Below are 14,896 nucleotides of genomic sequence, written 5' to 3' on the forward strand. Positions count from 1 at the left end.
GAGCAGGGGGGATAAGAACAGGGGGGGGGGAAATCGGAGCAGGGGAGGCATGGAGCAGACTTACCACTTGCTAAGGGTGACCAGATTTTAAAAACGAAAATCCGGGACACATTAAAAAATTATTTATAAAACAAATTACATCACGTGATGCACCCCGTTGCCATGACAACGAGACACTGACGTCAGGCGGTGACATGTAGCCATGACAATGTGGCATCACGTGATGCCTCGGCGCCATAATACGTCCCATTGTCATGTCAACTTGATGCCGCGTGATATCATGGAGCGTCTCGTTGTTATGGCAATAGGCATTACGTGACATTGCGCAGCCATGTTGATGGAATTTGGAGGGGAGGATACAGCCACACACAGACAGTGACACACAAATACAGTGACACAGTGACCGTGACACAGACAGTGACACACACACAGAGACACACAGAGAGACAGTGACATACACACACAGTGAAAGTGAGACACACACAGAGACAGTGAGACACACACACAGAGAGACAGTGAGACACACAGAGACAGTGAGACACACAGACAGTGAGACACACACACAGTGACACACACACAGAAAGTCAGCGACAGACAGACACACACACACACAAACACACACGCACACACACACACACACACAGTGACAGTGCCGGACATACACACACACACACACACACACACACACACACACACACACACACACACACACACACACACACACACACACACACACACACACACACTCACACACACACACACACACACACACAGTGACATTGACACACACAGTGACACAGTGACAGAGACAGACACACACACACACAAAAAGCCCACCTCTGCAAACACACACAAAAATAAGGCCTCTCCCCCTTGCGGTTGGTAAGGTGCCTGGGAGGGGATATAAGGGGGCATGTGGGTTACCTGGGGCCCGTGGATGGGATGCTGGAGCAGCATAGGTAGCCATTGCAGATGAGACTGGCAGGCCCACGGAGCCTAAAGGGAGGGACAGAGGGGCGGAGCCTAAGGAGCCCGGCATTACTGGAGGAGAGAAGGGAGGGGGGCAGTGCTGAGGGAAGGGGAGGCCCGGCATTACTGGAGGAGAGAAGGGAGGGGGCAGTGCTGAGGGAAGGGGAGGCCCGGCATTACTGGAGGAGAGAAGGGAGGGGGGCAGTGCTGAGGGAAGGGGAGGCCCGGCATTACTGGAGGAGAGAAGGGAGGGGGGCAGTGCTGAGGGAAGGGGAGGCCCGGCATTACTGGAGGAGAGAAGGGAGGGGAGCACTGCTGAGGGAAGGGGAGGCCCGGCATTACTGGAGGAGAGAAGGGAGGGGAGCATTGCTGAGGGAAGGGGAGGCCCGGCATTACTGGAGGAGAGAAGGGAGGGGAGCATTGCTGAGGGAAGGGGACGCCCGGCTTGCACCCTACACTTGCTCCATGTAGGAAGAGGCGGGCCAAAAAAAAAATCTTGGCAGAGTGACAGCACGGGCAGCCAATCAGGAGAGGGGGAGTTTTTTTTGTTGTTTTTTTTTTTAACCTTTCTTGCAGGCTTGCTTCCCGGGGGCCGGACCAAATGATTTCCGGACGTTCCCCACCCCTGCCTTAGATGAAAACAGAAGATCTCTTTCCACTGTTTGTTGAAATAAATCAATAGCACTATTTGTCATTATTCCAGGACAACATTTCGATCTATTGTGCAGACCTGATGGCTTTCTCCCTAGAAAAGAGATAGATGGATCAATACATTCTGTGTGTTCTTCTGACAGATCTAACATATCTTGAAAAAGAAATGATCACGAAATGTAAGATGTTCTCCAATATCAAAAATAGGTATAGTTTCTTTAGGGTAATCAGGCACTAAATGCAAAGAGTCCTGTGAAAAAGTGCCAGATTTCATAGATTTCCCCTTAAAGAATCGCCTTAATGATAGCTTCCGGATACATTTATATAAATCCACTGTAGTGGTGAACAGATTGAATTTTTATCCGGAACAAATGTCAAACCTAGATCAAGGACTTTGTATTCAGCTTGTGTAAGTAAATATTGGGAAATTTTGATGACATTGGTATTTTCATTTGTTAGTACCTCCTCTTCTTTGGGGTATTGACTCCCGGATTTGGGTCTATTCCTTTTACCTCTTTGTTTTTTGACGTCATATAACGCTTAATAATACCTTTTTTTGACTGGAGTATGATTTCCCAGAGGTATTCATCTCATCTGCTGAGGAACCTACTGCACCGACACACTTTATTCGAGCAAATACCCGGTATGTACCTGGCAGATACCTGGAATGCGCCACTCCTCACCTCTGACAAGCCCCGTTGCATTTGCCTTCCCAGCCTGGGTTCATGCCTGGCTGATGGGCGGCTGATCTGTTAAATGATAATGATTAGGATTTAATAGGCTGCAATGCTTCGCGTGTCTACCAGATGGCATAAATTCATGAATTGTAATGCAGTATATATATATATACTGTGCAGTATTGCAGCCAGCGGGAATAAAATGCTTCAATCCCTGCTTGGAAAATAACTCAATGCACTCGGGCAGAAAACAGTCACAAACCTCAATACACCCGGGTATACCCGAATTCGTGGGACTAGCCAAGCTCGAATAAAGTGTGTCGCCAGTGTAGAGCGTCATATTCAGAAAAGGAGACACTGTGTGTAGTGTAATCATTATCAGTTGTGTCCGAATCAACCGATTTATCACTTAGTTTTGTATTGGATTTCTTGAGAATAGATTTAGCCTGTTTCTTTGGTGTCTGTTTCCTAGGGACGTTTTTAGCATTTTTTCTTTGTTGTTGTGGTTTATGCCAAATATAAATTTGCATACGCTCATAATCGAACTGATCACGTTCAAACTTGTTTTGTTTGGTTTGCATTATATTTTTCTCAAATTTGTTAATGTTACTGGCTAATTTGTTATCTATAGAATGGGAACAAGTCTCAACGGGGTGCTACAGAAACTCTTCTGTGGATGGTGTAGATTTATAATGTACTGAGTCAATCAAATTCTCAGGTTAGGACGGAAAATAATCATTCCTCCAAAGGTTAATGTCCCGTGGCACTATATACTGTGGTATATGTACGTTGATAATGTTCACACATGGAATATACACAGGGGATAAAGGAGGGGGGCTGGCAATCTTCCCTGGTAGCAATTGTGAGCGTATCTAGTAACTATATACTGGAATCCCTTTCCCTCCTCCTATGTAATCCTCCTGCTCCGTGTGACTAACAAAAATTCTCAGATACACACTGGCCACTTGGAATGAACAAAGAACCATAAATGATATGAGTCAAAGACTCACTGGATCACCCTGCATCCGTCCTGCTTGGCGTGCGTCGCTCCCAAAGTAAGAAAAAGCGAACAAAGGAGTCTGGAACAAGCACTGCAAAGAATCCGGGCTGGAGGCAGGTTAAAAATGAGCTAATTTATTCAGGCATCAAGCCTCAGGACATACAACAAAACCTGTAGGTTCCTCTGATGCGTTTCTTGCCGAAAGGCACTTTATCTTTGATAAGAAACTCGTCAGAGGAACCTACCGGTTTTGTTTTATGTCCTGAGGCTTGATGCCTGAATAAATTAGCTCTTTTTAACCCACCTCCCGCCCGGATTCTTTGCAGTGCTTGTTCCAGCCTCCTTCGTTTGCTAATTTGTCATCTAATTCCTTGAATTGATCCATGTCAATAAAGTCCTGCAATTTGGTTTGTAATTCTTTAACTTGTTTGAAAGCTAGATGTTTCTCTTTCATTCTGTGTTGTATGATTAAATCAATCAATTTGAAGGAACATTGGTCCAAGATCTGACTCCATTGTGCCTCAAATTCCCTGTCTTCAAATCCAAAGGTTGGTGCTTTAGTCATTCCCAACTCCCTTTTTTCCTGTTCATGCTGTCAACCAATCCTCTGCAGTGTTCTTACCTGGTATTTTAATTACCCAGTTATGTCACGTGGATCCTTTAAAAATGGCGGCGGTACCGGCACCCGATGCCCCATACCAGGGCCTGTAACTCGGGAAGCAGGGGGTCCCTGAGGCTGAAATCAAAGCGGTTCAGCTCAGGAGACCCCCTGCTCCCGCACATTATTAGTAAAAATTACATTAAAGCAGCTTCATTACAATAGCAGATATCTGCTACGGTATGGAATTTAAAAACATTTTTTATTTGTGTTTTAATACTAGTGTAGATGTGCAGGGGGTCTCCGGAGCAGACCCGCATTGATTTCAGGTCCGGGGATCCCCTGCTTCCCGAGATACAGGCCCCATTATGGGGTGCCGGGATCTCCTATGCATTTGATTCCCACTGTCACATGACATGGGGCATTTAAATGCATAGGAGATCCCGGCACCCCATAATGGGGCCTGTATCTTGGGAAGCAGGGGTTCCCCGGACCTGAAATCAATGCGGTTCTGCTCCGGAGACCCTCTGCTCACCTATACTATTAATAAAATGTCAAAAAATGACGACGACATTTGCGCAGGGAGAAACAACTCTCTCTCTCTCTGCAGCAGATAGAACCCACCGGGTGAGCTCCTTTCGGAGGGCAGATCCCATTGCCGCCGGCTACTCGCCATTTTTGCAAATGTTGCAATCAACGGTATTCAGGCCTTTCTGCATACCCTGATAGCAACGCTGCCAAAAATGGCGATTTAAAAACCCTGGTGATTTTTTTCTATCAGCCTTTACTGCATGAGGCCCTTGGTTGGAGACTTTAGCCATAGAAACCCAATGCATGCAAAATATCTCCTATGGGAAGACCGGTTGACCACTACCAGTATGGTGGTCATTACCTTTGATGGTGGCAATTACACTATGAAATCCATCACTAAGTGGGTCCAGGGGTGGTCAGGCAAAGGCAGGGATTGGGGAAGGCCAGAGGGAAGTGCTCTGGGTACCTTGGTTCTGCACGCAGAAAGTGCAAGCAGTCATGAACTGCTTAATATCCATATTTATCTCAAGCCACCAGAAGGTGCGCTCTAGGAAGTTGGAAGTCTTCCTCTCACCTCGATGTCTCAAAATCTTTGAGCAGTGTCCCCAATGAAGAATCCTCATGATAGAGTAGAGGAATAAAGAGCTTAGGGAGGCACACAAATGCTCACAGGGTTGTTGCGTGATAGAGGAGATGATGCGTGCCTGAGGGTTAATGGGTCATTTGTTAGTCTCCTCTTCTCCATCTGCCAGACATTGTGTAGAGAGAGCATCGGCCTTGATGTTCTTTGAACCTGGATGATAGGAAATGTGATGGGAGATGTTGTGCCCTCCAATAGATGTTGCCATTCCTCCAAGGCCATCTTGATTGCCAGAAGTTCTCTGTTCCCGATAATTCTTTTCAGCCTGATTTTTTTCCAAGAAAGCACACAGGTGTAACCTGCCATGGAATTCACTCTTTTGAGAAAGAACCTCATTAGACCCAAAGTCATAGGTGTCTACCTCTAGAATTAAAGCCTTTGAAGGATCTGAGTTAACCAAAATGGGTGCTGTGGAGAAGATTGTCTTTAGTGTTTGAAAGGCAGTGAGAGCCATTGAAAAGGATTTGCCCCCTTCGAGAGAGCCATGATGCGAGCCGTATCCTGAGAGAAGTTTCCAGATGAACCAGAGATAGTAATTCTCAAAGCCCTAGAATCTTTGAATGGGTTTTAGGGTGGTTGGAGTAGGCCATTCAAGGACAGGAGATACTTTGCAGGATTCATTTCCAAGCCGTCAGAGGAAATAATTTACCCCAGAAGAAAATCTTCAATTGATCAGAGGCACTTTTGTAACTTGGCAAATTTATGATGGAATACTTTGTGATTGAAGGACTGAAATACCACCGTGGCATTACATAAGTCGACGGGCATGACTAGGTACTCCTAGTGCCCATCCCTGGTGTTGAAGTCCATCTTCCATTTGTCACCCTCCTATATATATGAATTGGGTTGTAGGCTCCGCGGAGGTCAAGCTTCATGAACAGTGTAGCTCTTCTAAGTCGATCAAACAATTTGTGAATCAGGGAAGATTATACCATATTTTGAGGGTGATTTTTATCACAAGAACCATTAGTAGCGCCTCAAGGCTAGTTGAAAGAGTTTGCAGAAACGTGGCGATCATAGTCACTTGCTGGTCCTGAAGAGACATACGCTTCTCTTGATCTCCCAGTAAACAGCCTTGATATGAAATGGTGCCCCTTACCTCAGCGAGGTCCACAGGACTTGGGGCTGACTCATGATTAAAGAGAATATCCAAGTCACAAGCCATGGTTGGGATCACGGTTCCAAGATCAGTGCAGGGTACAGCAGCGTAGTCGGGGTTTCAAGTTCAGGGCAGGAGAGAGGCAAACAGAGTCCAAGTACAGGCAGAGGTTCAGCAAATGTTCAGGACAGGCAAATCAGAAGAAGGATAACCAACGGTGTCCAAGAGCATAAATGATCAGACATTGGCTGCATGGAAATTGCTTCCTCATAGAGGCCAGGAACAGGTGCAGCTGATAACAACCTCCATCCAGGTTTAGGGCAGAATGAAGCCACTTCGGCCATCTTGGGGGATGGTAAAATGACCTCAGATGTCTGTCATCTTGGTGGAGGCAAAAATGGATGTGTTGGAGCTGAAGGGAAATGGCCGCGATGGCAAAACCTGACAGAACCAGGGCTAGAGTGGAACAGGAACGCATCCAGAACACCATTCCAGCACTTATTTTAGCAGCGTTCCAGCATTTCTGCAGCCACTCTGCCTCCTTTCCCTCAGCCCTACCTGGGGTACCCCTACCTCCCTCAGCCCTACCTACTGACAGCAGAGGGAGCCAGCCCTGGCAGTCTAAGACTGCAAGTAAGGCCCAGGCAGAAGTTGGGGCCAATTTCTGGTATCGGCTGCCTGGGCACTGGGAAGCTCCACACCTGGGGAACGTTGGCGCGGGGCTTCCCAGACTGTGCCCAGGCGGTGATGGAGGAGGGCCCACTCAGGCAGGCGATGCAGGGAGTTGCGCCTGACTTCCGGCTGGGCCCAGCTTGCACGGTTAGACTGCCGGTTGTGCCCCTACTGCATCCGGGTAGGTCACTGACAAGCTGCGTACCTATGTTACCGAAGTAGGGCCTGGGGAAAGGAGGCAGAGTGGCTGTTGAACTGTTGGAAAGCTGCTCCGGCTGCTAAAATAAGTTCCAGAATGATGTTCCTTCTCCAATCTAGCCCTGGTTCTTCCTAATATCGTATGTGCACTAAAAGCCATTGAGGTTAGCACAGGAATTTAACCTGACGTTAATTAATGTCTTACCTAAAGGTGGCTTCAGAGAGAGAGAAACTTGAGCAAGTCCCTTTATCTCCCTGTGCCTCAGGCAGCAACATTTGATTGTAAGGTTTTCACTACAGGTACTCGTGTCTGTAAAATTCTGTGGTGGGATAGGAGGATTATTGGTGAAAATTCTCTAGCCAACAACATGTCCTCAGTTGTCTACCCTCAAAAAATGCAAACAAATTCATGGTTATACTGTGAAAATATCAGCCATTAACCTCTGCATTGAGGGTCTATTTGAGGGATGTTGGGGGATCTATATGAGGGGTGTTGTGGGGTCTAATCAAGAGGTTAATGCCTGATCAATCACAGCTCTAGAACCCCTGATTACCAACATATTACTTACTGTATCTCTGTATCCTCTTCGGGATCCACGAGTTCGAAGTCGCCAACTGGGGTTGATGGCGTTTCCACGGGCTGCATAAGAAACGTGGGTCCTGTGAGCCACGACGTATTCTGCAGTTGCGCTGCGGGTACTGATCTTGTGGCATGTTCTGCAGGATTTTGGTCTGTGGGCACATGGTGCCATTGTTCTGATCGGGTTGACTTCCTGATTCTTTCTACGCAGTTGGCCACGTATACGTAGAATCTTCTTTTCTTGTTACATATGTAACCTAGTACCACCTTGCTATCTGTGTAGAATTTGACAGCATCTGGTTTGCAGTCCATCTCATTTTCGATGAGTTCTGCCAGTTCTACCGCTAACACTGCACCACATAGCTCTAGTCTGGGTATGGTGTGGTCGGGTTGTGGCGCCAGCTTAGCCTTGCCAAGGATGAACCTGATATGGTAACTTCCACCCACGTCCGTGGTTTTTAGGTAGGCCACCGCTGCTATGGCCTTTGTGGAGGCATCTGAGAACACGCAAAGCTCTTTGCTGTGTGCAGCAGTGAGAGATATGGGCGAGTAGGGGCGTGGGATCTGAAGTTGCTCAAGGGTCTTCAAGGAATACTTCCACGTTTCCCACTCTTTCCATTTTTCTGGAGGTAGTGGGGTGTCCCAGTCCTGCTTCTCGAAGGACATTTCTCTGAGAAGAGACTTCCCTTGTATAGTGACAGGAGCTACGAATCCTAGCGGATCGTAAAGACTGTTAACAGTGGATAGGATTCCGCGTCGTGTGCAGGGTTTTTCCTCGATGGCTACCTGGAACGTAAATGTGTCTGTTTTAAGATTCCAGCTTATCCCCTGGCTCAGCTGTATGGGAGGCGTGTCGGTCCCCAGATCCAAATTTTGAGATCGTTTGTGTGATCATCCGCGTGGAACGCCTTCATCACTATGGCACTATTGGAAGCTATTTTGTGCAATCTTAGGTTGGCGTTTGCTAACATCTTTTGTGTCCTTTTGAGTAGGTCTATGGCTTCTTCTTCGGTGGGAACTGATTTCAATCCGTCATCCACATAAAATTCTCTTTCGACGAAGTTCCTCGCGTCTTTCCTGAACTCTGCTTCTCCGTCTTGAGCCGTTCTTCTGAGGCCGTAGGCAGCCACCGCAGGTGATGGGCTGTTACCGAAGACATGTGCTTTCATGCGGTACTCCATGATTTCTTTATCTTCCATTGATGGCGCCTGTCTGTCATCGTCTTTTGTTGTCTGGAACGCTGTAAACCCTAGGTCATCAGTGTATTTGTTTGTCACAAGCGCATCTCCATATTTCTTTTTGGTCTCGAGCTTCTCATGGACCTGGAATTGGTTCGGACAGGGTTTGAAGTGGGATGCACGACCGTTCTCCAAAAAGTTTGTTCGTAGGGTGTCTACGTTGTCGGGTCCGCGTATCCTGCCTATGCATACTTCTCCCACTACCATCCATCCTAGATCGAGCCTTTGAGCGCTTGGGGCGTTGTGGTCCCCATTTCACTGTTCACGGATCTTGTGTGCCCTCATGATGTCCCTGCCAAGTAGCAGCATGATCTGGGCACCTTTGTCTAGTGGTGGGATACGATCGGCAATAGCTTTGAGATGGGGGTGGTGTCGCGCCACGTCTGGTGTGGGGATTTCGCTCCTATCTTCCGCCATGTGATTGCACTCGATGAGTGTGGGAAGGGGCATTTTCACTTTGCCGTCTATTGAGCATATGGTGTATCCATTCACTCTCCTCCCTGTAGTTTCCATTCGCCCTGAGCACGTTCTGAGAGTGTAAGGAGAGGCGCTGTCTTGTATGTTGAACATGTCAAAGAATTCTGACCTGACCAGCGATCGGTTGCTTTGGTCGTCGATGATAGCATACATCCTTTTAGCTCTTTGGGGTTGTCCCTCTGGGTGCACTGCTACAAGACATATTTTAGAGCAAGATCTACCGTCGCTTATTTCCCCACATACCTCTGTGCATTTGGACACTACCGACGTCGTGGGCGGTGTATCTCCCTCTTCTTCCTCCCTGCCCTGCTTTGTCGTAGGGTTAGGAGCCTTGCTAGATTTGGGTTTCATAGTCTCTGGGTGTAAAGCGGCTATGTGCCTGTCGCTATTGCACTCTGTGCATTTCATAGCTCCTTTGCAGTCCTTGAATAGATGAACTGTGGATGCACCAAATTTGAAGCAAGCTCCCCATTCCCTGAGTAAGTTCTTTCGCTCCTCTATGGGCTTCATTCTGAATCCGATACACTTGTTAAGCGGATGCGGCCTTTTGTGTATAGGAAATTCTTTGTTAAGGTCCCTTGGTTTCTTGTTCTTGACGGCTGCCTGGTCGGGACTCGCGTGGGTCGTAGGGGACCCGTCCGTCCTGTGGACCGAGATGGGTGTTCTGGCATCCTTGTATCTCGCTGCTAACCTTTCATTCCTCGGGTGGCTGGCACTGGATGTGGTCTGCGCACCTAAGATGCTTCATCATTTCTCGTCCTTGCTGCTTCGCGAATGAAGCTTAAGAAGACTGAAAATGGGGGGTAGGCGACGTGCTTCTCCCTTTTGTATTTGGAGCCTTGTGAAATCCACCTTTCTTGGAGGTTGAAGGGTAGCTTCTCCAAGATGGGTCTCACTCCACGAGCTGAGTCTAGGATGTTGTGACCTGTTAAGGAATGGTCTTTTCTTGCAAACTCCAGCTCTTGCAGCAGGTCCCCGAGTTCTCGTAACTTCGAGTAGTCTCTAGCTGTGATCTTGGGAAAGCTGTCGACTCTTTTGAAGAGCGACTCCTCGACTGCTTCGGGGCTACTGTAGCAGTCTTCTAGCCTTTCCCATACTAGGTCAAGACCTACTTGGGGGTGGTTCGCATTTGCTGCCCCGAGTCTCTTCGCGTGTTCCATGGATTCTTTTCCCAGCCATTTGGCTAGCAGTCTGAGTTCTTCCCTAGCTGAGACGCCTAGGCTCTTGATTGCATCCTTGAATGCGAACTTCCACATACGGTAGTTCTCGGGACAGTCGTCAAAGTTGGTAAGTCCTGTTTGCACCAGGTCACACCGGATCATGTACTTGGCCATGTCTGTCAGGCCTGAGGCATCGGCGTGTTGGTCACGTTCTGAAGTAGTTGCTGGGAGGGTCCATGCGGTCGCCTCTTTCTTGGCTTGGTCGCATGATGACTGCTGGTCAGTGTGAGGGGCTGTGTTTTCCCGTGTGGGTGTACCTGGATTGCGAGCCTGTTGTAGTGCATCCGTGTGCGCGCTGGCGTGTGGATCACTGTTGCGGCTGTGACTGTCCCAGGTAGCGTGTACCCTTAAAGGAACAGCATCATCTCCACGTGGACCTAGCAAGTCTTCGGTGTTTGTGGTATCGCTCCCGTCGTGTTGAGATGGTGTGCTGGTGTTTACACTGAAGAGGCTCCTTACGTAGTCTTCAGTGCGTTGGGCTGGATCCTCTGAGGCTATCCGTCTGTACGGTTGCTCCCCGCCATCCTGTTGCGCGGCTGCTTCTAAGACTTCGGCTTGGGTTATGGCGGCAGCAGCTTCCCTTTCTTGATTTAGGGCCTCTAGGTTGACGTCCACCTCTGTCTTTTTCCGTGCAGTGGTGGCAGTGGCTGCAGCGGCGGTGGCAGCAGCTGTCTGCTCCTCCTCTTCTATGCGGGCCCTTTCTAGTTTCATGGCTGCCTCTTTCTGAGCATATGCGGCCCTGGCACGTGCGGCCTCTGCGGTGGCTTGGTGGCATTTACGCTTGCGCTAGACACGTGATATTGCACTGATCTTGCTGACCTTGACGAGTGTCAGGATGTTATTTATTTATTTATAAAATATTTTACCAGGAAGTAATACATTGAGAGTTACCTCTCGTTTTCAAGTATGTCCTGGGCACAGAGTTAAGACAAATAATACATGTTTACAAATACAGTTACATAATGAGCAGGGTATACATTATATACAAGACATTGCGTGCACAGTTAAAGATAATGTATATTATGAGCGTATGAAACAATTACAGACCACATTAAAATGTGAGACAGCCTTAGATTTGAAAGAACTTAAACTGGTGGTGGATGTGAGAGTCTCCGATAGATTGTTCCAGTTTTGGGGTGCACGGTAAGAGAAGGAGGAGCGGCCGGATACTTTGTTGAGCCTTGGGACCATGAACAGTCTATTGGAGTCTGATCTCAGATGATAAGTGCTGCATGTGGTAGGGGTGAGGAGCTTGTTCAGATAGCTGGGTAGCTTGCCCATAAAGAATTTGAAGGCAAGACAGGAAAGGTGAACTTTGCGCCTAGACTCGAGTGATGACCAATCTAGTTCTTTGAGCATTTCACAGTGATGTGTGTTATAGTTGCATTGGAGAACAAAACGACAAATTGAGTTGTAGAGGGTGTCAAGTTTGCTAAGGTGGGTTTGAGGTGCCGAGCCATATACAGTACTACAGTATGTCTCCATAGTCAATAATTGGCATTAGCATCTGCTGTGCAATACGTTGTCTGACCAGGAGACTAACGGGAGGATTTGTTCCTGTAGAGTACCCCTAGTTTGGCATACGACTTGGTTGTCAGGGTATTAATGTGCATCCCGAATGTTAAGTGGTAGTCAAACCATATGCCCAGGTATTTAAAACTAGTAACAGGAGTTCGGGTGGTGTTAGTGTTGGTTGTAATCTGGAGCTCAGTCACTGGAAGCTTTACAAATTTAGTCTTGGTTCCAAACACCATTGTTACAGTCTTGTCAGTGTTTAAAAACAGTTTGTTTTGGGAAATCCAGTTTTCGAGTCTGAAAAAGTCTGACTCAAGTATGTATTGAAGGTCAGAGAGGCTATGGCTGTGTGCATATAGGATTGTGTCATCGCATACATGTGTATTGAGGCTTCCTGACAAGCTGTGGGAAGATCATTGATGAACACTGAGAAGAGTAGGGGCCCCAGAACAGAGCCTTGCGGGACACCACAGGTGATTGCCAGGGGGTTGGTTAGCGCCAGAGATGGACACATGTTGGGATCTACTTGATAGGTAGGACTGAAACCAGTTTAAAGCATGTTTCCCTATTCCAGAGCTCTGGAGTTTGTTAAGCAGGATAGCATGATCAACAGTATCAATAGCCTTTGCAAAATCTAGGAATACTGCACCAGTGAGTTGACCCCGTTCCATTTCACACTGGATTTCATTGCAAACTTTTAGCAGGGTAGTTACGGTGGAGTGTTTGGGGCGAAAGCCAGATTGGAATTGGCTAGGAAAATTTGTCTTGTTATAGTAATCGCTTAATTGGGAGTGGACACATTTTTCCATGACTTTGGATAGGATTGGGAGAAGGGAGATTGGTCTGTAGTTTGAGACAGTGTTTTTGTCCCCACTTTTGAAGACTGGGACAACTCTGACAGCTTTCCAGGTCTTAGGGATATGGCCAGCAGACAGGATAGCGTTGAATATGGAAGCAATTGGTTTGGCAACTGCTGGGGCTCCAAGTCTTAGGAACCTAGATTGTAGTAAGTCAGGTCCACATTGGCTGCTTAGTTTTAATTTGAGAAGCGCTTGTGTAATCTCCTCTTCGGATACTGGGCCAAATTGAAAATTGTGGGCAATGTTGGGAGGGGGTGGGGCTATAGGGGTACTCCCAGGATGAGATTCAGGTTTATGGTTTGGGTTGCGTTTTGCTAATAAGTTAGTAGCACACCCCACAAAGTAATCATTGAATGCATTTGCAATGTCGGTGGGGTTTGTCAGAGTAATATCGCCCTTAGTGATATTACTTGGCTGTTGGTGGTTAGAAGGCTGGAATATGTTGTTGATAACCTTCCAGAAGTTAGCTGGGTTTGATGTGTTCTGGAGGAGATTGTCACAGTAATATTGTGCTTTTGCGTGCCTTTTTTGCCTTGTGCACACGTTCCGCAGGCATCTGTAGTGATTGAGATCCTTGGTAGTGCTAGTTATTTTGTGGCTTTTTCACAAGGCATCCCTGAACTGGTAGAGTGTTATAAGGTCAGGTGTAACCCATGGAAGGTGGGCACCCCGTACCCTTATTCTGCGTAGTGGAGCATGGGTATCACAGAGTTTTAAGAACTCGGATTGGAAATAGTCGAGCGCAGAATCAGGATATGCTGGAGCGCTACGATGCGGTCTCCAGGAGAAGCTCTTTTCTCTCGCTTTGGGCATCCATGATGGTGGTCTGCAGGAAGCCGTCGCACTCCAGGTCGGTTCCCTCCTGCTGGTCACGTTCGCTGAGGCTTTCTTCCGTGTTGATTCTTTCAGGTAGGCGAGATATGTTTGTGACAGCATTTGGTAGCGTTTGTGACTTGACCTTAATTGTGCTATCGCTTGCCTAATCTGTCTCTCCTGATCGCTAGTACTTGCAACGTTACATATTTCACAACCAGTGTCCTCCCAGGCTTTCTCTAACTTTTCGCGGTGTGCGTCAATGTCAGTTTCGTACTTTTCGCGGGCCTTTTGTGTCTGTGTGACTGTCCGTTTAGGCCTTGCATCTGCCTGTGCCTGTTGCAGTTGCGCAGCGGTCTATGTGTCTGAGTGGTCACTCTCCTGCGTGATGTCTGGTGAGGCTCTGAGTTCTGCCATGCTTTAGGTGTGTGTAGGCCTTTAGCCACTGCGTGTGGCGTGCGGTCTTTTACCTGCATCAGCGATGGGTGACTGTCTCAGATGATGCAGAGCAGTGTCCTGCCGCATTCAGTGTAGGGGTAGCTGTACTCACAGGTGTCCGGTGGCTCTGACCCGTGTCCTGCCGGGTGTCCGATGGCGTGGCCCTTGGTGGCGCTAACAGGGGGATGTGCGCAGGGGTAGGTGAGATGGTAGCTCCTCACTACAGAGCTGGGCAGAGGGTGAACTCAAACAGAAAAAGGCAAACAAAGTTCTGTGTGCTATGAACTGTCTGTCTGCACAGCTGCTGCCTTGTGTGCAAAGTTGGTTGCTGGCTGTGTGCAGTGTAAGCTGACAGCTGTACTGCTGCAGGCTGTGTGCAGTGCAAGCTGATTGTTGATAGTAAGGCTGCTGCTTGTCAGTCTGCAGAGACTGCTCTGTGTAAGCATAAAGTCTTTGAGTAGCAGCTCCTGTATGTGTCTGTAAGGCACACGGCCCTCCTTTTCACTATTCTGAGACCAGTCACGTTTAGTATGAAAAGCCCAGATAGTTTCAACTCGTTCCTGTTACAAGCACAACAAGTACTTTGTCTTTTCTTCACTTTATTGGGGAAAGCAGAGATTCCCCAAGGTACTTGTGGATGATGGTGTTGTGGGAGAATGTCTCTATGGTGAGTGTGCTTGATAGTGGGGAAAGGAGAAAAGGATGAGGCCTTGCCAGTAG

This window comes from Ascaphus truei, unplaced genomic scaffold (genome assembly GCF_040206685.1).
Source record: "Ascaphus truei isolate aAscTru1 unplaced genomic scaffold, aAscTru1.hap1 HAP1_SCAFFOLD_564, whole genome shotgun sequence".
NCBI lineage: Eukaryota > Metazoa > Chordata > Amphibia > Anura > Ascaphidae > Ascaphus > Ascaphus truei.